The sequence below is a fragment of the Trachypithecus francoisi genome, unplaced genomic scaffold, assembly GCF_009764315.1.
Source record: "Trachypithecus francoisi isolate TF-2019V2 unplaced genomic scaffold, Tfra_2.0 Lachesis_group5, whole genome shotgun sequence".
NCBI classification, from domain to species: domain Eukaryota; kingdom Metazoa; phylum Chordata; class Mammalia; order Primates; family Cercopithecidae; genus Trachypithecus; species Trachypithecus francoisi.
The window spans coordinates 100034498-100040594 of NW_022681470.1; the positions used below are offsets into that span (position 1 = coordinate 100034498).

A 6097-nucleotide genomic window follows, 5' to 3' on the forward strand; every position below is an offset into this window, starting at 1 on the left:
ATGCTCATGGATCAGAATAATTAATATTGTTAAAATGTCCATACTGCCCAAAGCAATCTACAGATTCAATGCAATCCCTATCAAAATACCAATGCCATTTTTTCATAGAAATAGAAAAAATAATTTTAAAATTTATATGGAACCAAAAAAAGAGCCTGAATAGCCAAAGCAATCCTGAGCAAAAAGAACAAAGCTGAAGGCATCACACTGCCTGACTTCAAAACGTATTACAAAGACATAGCAACCAAAACAGCATGGTATTAGTATGAAAACAGACACGTAGATCAGTGAAACAGAATAGAGATCCCAGAAGTAAATCCACATATTTATAGTCAACTGATTTTTGAAAAAGGCAACAAGAATGTACATTGGGGAAATGTGACCCTCTTCAATAAGGTACTGGGAAAATTGGATATCTATATGCAGAAGAATGAAACTAGACCCCTATATCTCACCACATTTAAAAAAAAAAAAAACATTAGGTGAATTAAAGACTTACACTTAAGATCCAAAACTATAAAACTACAAGAAGAAACATAGGGGAAACACTTCAAGACATTAGTCTAGGCAAAGATTTTATGGCTAATACCTCAAAAGCATAGGCAACAAAATCAAAAATAGACAATGAGACTATATTAACCTAAAAAGCATCTGCACAGCAAAGGAAACAACAAGCAGAGTGCAGAGACAATCTGTTGAATGGGGAAAAATATTCACAAACTATTCATTTGGCAACTGAAACAACTCAACGGTTAAAAAAAAAATAGTTTCGGCCGGGCGCGGTGGCTCACGCCTGTAATCCCAGCACTTTGGAAGGCCGAGACGGGCGGATCACGAGGTCAGGAGATCGAGACCATCCTGGCTAACACGGTGAAACCCCGTCTCTACTAAAAAAATACAAAAAAACTAGCCGGGCGAGGTGGTGGGCGCCTGTAGTCCCAGCTACTCAGGAGGCTGAGGCAGGAGAATAGCGTGAACCCGGGAGGCGGAGCTTGCAGTGAGCTGAGATCCGGCCACTGCACTCCAGCCTGGGTGACAGAGTGAGACTCCGTCTCAAAAAAAAAAAAAAAAAAAAAAAAATAGTTCCACTAAAAAGTAGATAAAGAAAAAAAACAGATATTTCTCTAAAAAATACAATAAGTGGCCAACAGATATATGAAAAATTCTCAGTATTAATAATCATCAGGGAAATGCAAATTCAAACCACAATGACATATCATCTTACCCCAGTTAGAATAGCTATTGTTAAAAAGACAAGAAATAGCAGGTGCTGGCAAGGATGTGGAGAAAAGAGAAACCTTATACACTGTTGATGGGAATGTAAATTTGTACAGCCACTACGGAAGACAGTGTAGAGATTTCTCAAATATTAAAAATAGAGCAATCCTCTATTGCAATACAATCCAGCAATCCTCCTACTGGGCATTTATCCAAAGGAAAGGAAATCAGTATATTAAAGTGTTATCTGCACCCTGATGTTTATTGCAGCACTATTCCCAATAGCCAAAATATGAAATCAGCCTAAAGGTTCACCAGTGAGTGAATGGATAAAAAAAGTGGTATGTATGCACAATGGAATACTATTTAGCCACACAAAAAAGAATGAAATCATGTCATTTGCAGCAACATGGATACAGTTGGATGTTAGTATGTCAAGCAAAATAAACCAGGCACAGAAAGACAAATATTGCATATTCTTGCTCATATATGAGAGCTAAAATAGTTGATTTGGTCTCATGGAGGTACAGAGTAGAATGATAGATACCAGAGGCTGGGAAGTGGAGCAGGGATTGGGGGGATGAGGGAGGGGGTTGGGGAGTAGGTGGGTGGAGGGAGATTAAGAAAGACTGGTTAACAGATACAAATATACAGTCAGATAGAAGGAAAGTTCTAGTGTTTGATAGCACAGTGGAGTGCCAATAGGTGACAATAGTATATTGTATATTTCAAAGTAGCTAGAAGAGAAGATTTGAAATGTTCCCAACAGAAAGAAATGGCAAATGTTGGAGGTAATGGATGTTCTACATATCCACATTTGATCATTACACATTGTATGCATGCCAGAACATTTCACATGTACCCCATAAATATGTATAAATATTATGTATCAATAAAAAAAGTTTATTTCACCCCACCCAACAGGGACCATTATGATAACAATCTGGGAAGATATCTAGAAAGAAGAATATTGCCAATTACCAAACCTTTTGCTTCAAAGTAAAACTGCAACCCGCTTTCCACTGGCCGGACTCCAGTCCCACCACAGCTGTCTTACTGGGTGGTGGTGGAATCTATATAGATAGGGCTGAAAGTGTCTAAAGCACCTTTATCTCTAACATTTGATCCTTCTCTAAACAACTTTATCTCTAACCTTTGATCCTCCAGCCTCAAAAGGGATAAAAGGCAGCGAGCCCACAGTTCTGACCTCCTTTGAGGTTACAGTTCAGCTCCTCCAACCTAGACCCCCTCTATGTAATAAAAGTATGGAAAGTGAATAAAAAGAACATACATTAAAAACACAGGAGTAGGAACCTATGGGCAAGGGAGAAGGGTCGAGAGGGGATAAAGGGAAAAACTGAATAAAAATTTAAAAGGTCCCCAAATAAGACAATAATTATAGGGAGCCATGAACTGAGGAGTGTGCTCAACTCAATTCACAAAACCTGAGGTCCAATAGAAACCAAAAAATGAATAAATAAATAACATGGCATCTTTCAGAATTAAATTCTGAGAGAGTGCTCTGGACTGAGACAGAAAAAAAAGGCACTACTCACTCACAAAATTGACAGCCATTGGTTATTTTGGGAAAACTCACCCATAGTTCCACCTGGGCTCTGACTTGACATATTTAAAAATATACCCCCATGCAATTATTATATAGTGGAAGAAAGTTCAAATCATTGTAGAAAGTTCTACAGCTTTTCTTTGTCAAATACATAGAAATCCAGTAAAAATGCCAAGAAAGGAAGAAATAGCCATGTGTGTTCCTGGCACATAACAAGTGCTTAATAAATAATTATTGCATAGGTACACACTTTCAGTAATGTATATTTTGTGTACTACATCTACTATAGACACACACTTATGCATGTTTCATGTATATTTAATTGCATTCTTTCTTAAATTGCTAACATTTTCTTTCATTTCTTCATTTATGTAACTCATAAAATCTTCCCTCTTTGGTATCTTTCTTTGTTTAGCTTTTTAATTGTCATTTGCTTGCACAAAATAACTTTCCAGAAACTATTCCCAGCCTCTCTTCTTAATGTATCCCTGTCCAACTTCCTCCCTTTTCTACATACACACACTCTCACATCCCACATACCACAATCTAGTCTCCTTTACTTTAACTTCCTATAGACAGCTCAACATAGATCTTTTAATCAGAATGTAATAGTTAACCATAAAACATTCAAATATTTTATTTATTTATTAATATATTTTATTGTAAACAAAATTGATCTTGTTTTTTCCCTATGCTTAACAAGACCAATACCTTGAGAGAGCAACATATAGTTATGAACACAATCATTAATATATTTACAGCATAAATTGTTTGTATAAAATGAAAATATTTGTCCTTTGTCTACTTGACAAATCTGTTTATCAAATCAAACCTATTCCTGTGGCATACTGGAAGCATATTCAATTTTAAAAAACACTTTTATGCCTTACATAACTAAAAATAGGTGATTTATAGAAATTCTAAAATTATTTTTTAAGACAAATTAAAAATGCTTATAAATAGAACTTCTTACCTGTTATCTATTAATATCTAAAATAACAACTTGTTTTTCATGATTACTGAATGTCTGTCCAATCATTGGCTAAATAGTCACCTGAGAACCGCACCCCCCTGAATCCTGGGGAAAATAAAAGTAAAATGATGGCTTGTAACAGTGCCAGATTTTTCTCACTCTGGCCCGATACTAGTTTCTCTTCATTTTCACCTTTCCTCACTCTTCAAGTCCAGCCCCCTCTGATAATGAGTGTTTACAAGTTTGTCATATGGCTCTCCATGCCTTCGAAGCCCTTTGTAATTAGGCTAAAACTTACTTCGAGGCCTAGCCTCAATGTCACTTCCTCTGTGAGGTGGCCCCAGTAACCCAAAACAGAATTAGCCATTCCCTTCCCTGTGTGGCTTGGTGTTCCTGTGGCACTTTTCACCCAGAGATGTGTATTTCCCTACGTGACTTCTTTGGTTTCGGAACTCCTTGAAGACAAGGACCATGACTTATTTGCCATTGTATTCCTACACATGCTTGGCATATGGTAGGTATGTAATAAATATTTCTTTCATGGATTTGTTGAATCATTTCTGGTCTGCATTCAGCATATTTTTTATATCTGTACTAACTAATGATGCCCAGCCGGTACAGTGGAAGTGGACCCCAGCCTCACATGGCAGAAGCCAACTGTCCTAACTTCGTTGTTAGGTCTGCTTCCCTGGCAACAGCAAGCCGACTTTACCTCCCCCAGATCCCTTTGATTCTCTGTTTACTGCTCCATCTCTTTGTGTGTTTCCCTAGAAGCGAGAATGAGAACAAAACCTCTGTAATGCATACGACTTGCAAAGATTTATCTGCTAAAAAATGTTTTTGTAAAAATTCAGTTAAGCTTACCTTATATACTTCAGTGGCCCTCCCAGCAATGCCTACCACAGCTCCTGGCTCAAAATAGATTGGATCAATTAGTATGTGGTTTTGTCAGTGCTATAAAATTTCCAAGGAAGTTAAAATATTTCAGATAGTAAAAATGATACATTATTGGGATATCATTTTCATAGGTACATACATGAGACTGGAGAAGTTAAATGATAGAAAATGCTGTGCTTCCCATGTCATTACCAACAACCCTCACAAGCTACTGAGAGTTTTGCTTTTTGTTGTTGTTGTTCGTTTTGTTTGTTTGTTTTGTAGAGATGGGGTCTTACTATGTTGCCCAGGCTAGTCTTGAATTCCTGAGCTCAAGCAATCCTTTCATCTCGGCCTCTCAAAGTTCTGGGATTACAGGCGTGAGCTACCACATCCGGCCTATTGGGAGTTTTAACATATTTATTGTGGTAAACTTGTTTCATAAACTCAATAAAGATAGACTTCAACTCAACCCCGGTGAAAGTAACCCCAATTTTGAATGATAGCATCAAAATGGAGGAAGGTAGATTGTACTGAACACAGAGTGGCAGCCAGCCCCAACATACCCCTTTTGGATGGACCTCCAACCTCCAGATCACTTCAACTCACTATTGACACAAGGAGATCATAGATTTAGAACATTTTTGCAGTGGAAGGGACTTGAGAAATCATCCGGTGAAATTGTTCCAGCCCAGAGATCTTAGATGCTCAGGTTTACACTAAAGGGGCAATGGGAGAGCCAGTGCTATTTTCAATATTTCAAAAAAGTCTAGTGGAAATCATGCATTTACTAGCAACTATACAAAAGCTTTTGAAAAGGCAGGCTTATTTATATTTGCTTTAGTTAAGGTTCTGTCAATTCTGTGTTACAAAATTCCTTTCTCTTGCGGATTTAAGTCTTTGAGTAATAAAGGATGGAAAATGACCCGTCTGTTGAGTATATACACAAGAGAGAGGCAATCAGCACCTCATAGGGATAGCTGCACTCCCATGTTCATTCACAAGAGCCAAGATATGGAAACAACTTAAGTGGTCGTTGATGGATGAATGGATTTTTAAAATGGATATATATATATACACACACACACACACATATACACACACACACACACACATGCACAATGGAGTATTATTCTGTCTTTAAAAAGAAGATATTGCCATTTGTGACAATATGGATAAATGTGGAGGGCATTATCCTAAGTAAAATAAGACAGACATAGAAAAATACTGTATAATCTTACTTATATACAGAACGTAAAAAATATTTTAAGTCAAAAAAATAGAAACAGTAGATAAGTGGTTACCAGGAGTGGGGAGGGAGGAAATGGGGAGAAGCAGGTCAAAGGGTACAAATTTGCAGTTAGGTAGAATGACTAAGAGACCTAATGTACAGCATGAGGACTATAGTAATAATGCATTATTGTACTGTATACTGAAAATTTGTTGAGAGAGTAGATTTTAGG

General features: G+C 37.2%; 1 long non-coding RNA gene across 1 annotated transcript; it reads right to left on the reverse strand.

Annotated features, from left to right (window-relative positions):
• Positions 1-3812: 3812 nt before the first annotated feature.
• On the reverse strand, positions 3813-4669 carry LOC117075540. Its single transcript, XR_004434042.1, has 3 exons — positions 4623-4669; positions 4471-4525; positions 3813-3863 (listed from the first exon to the last, which is right to left on the reverse strand). It is a non-coding gene; the product is annotated as an uncharacterized LOC117075540 (long non-coding RNA).
• Between the last annotated feature and the right edge of the window lie 1428 nt (positions 4670-6097).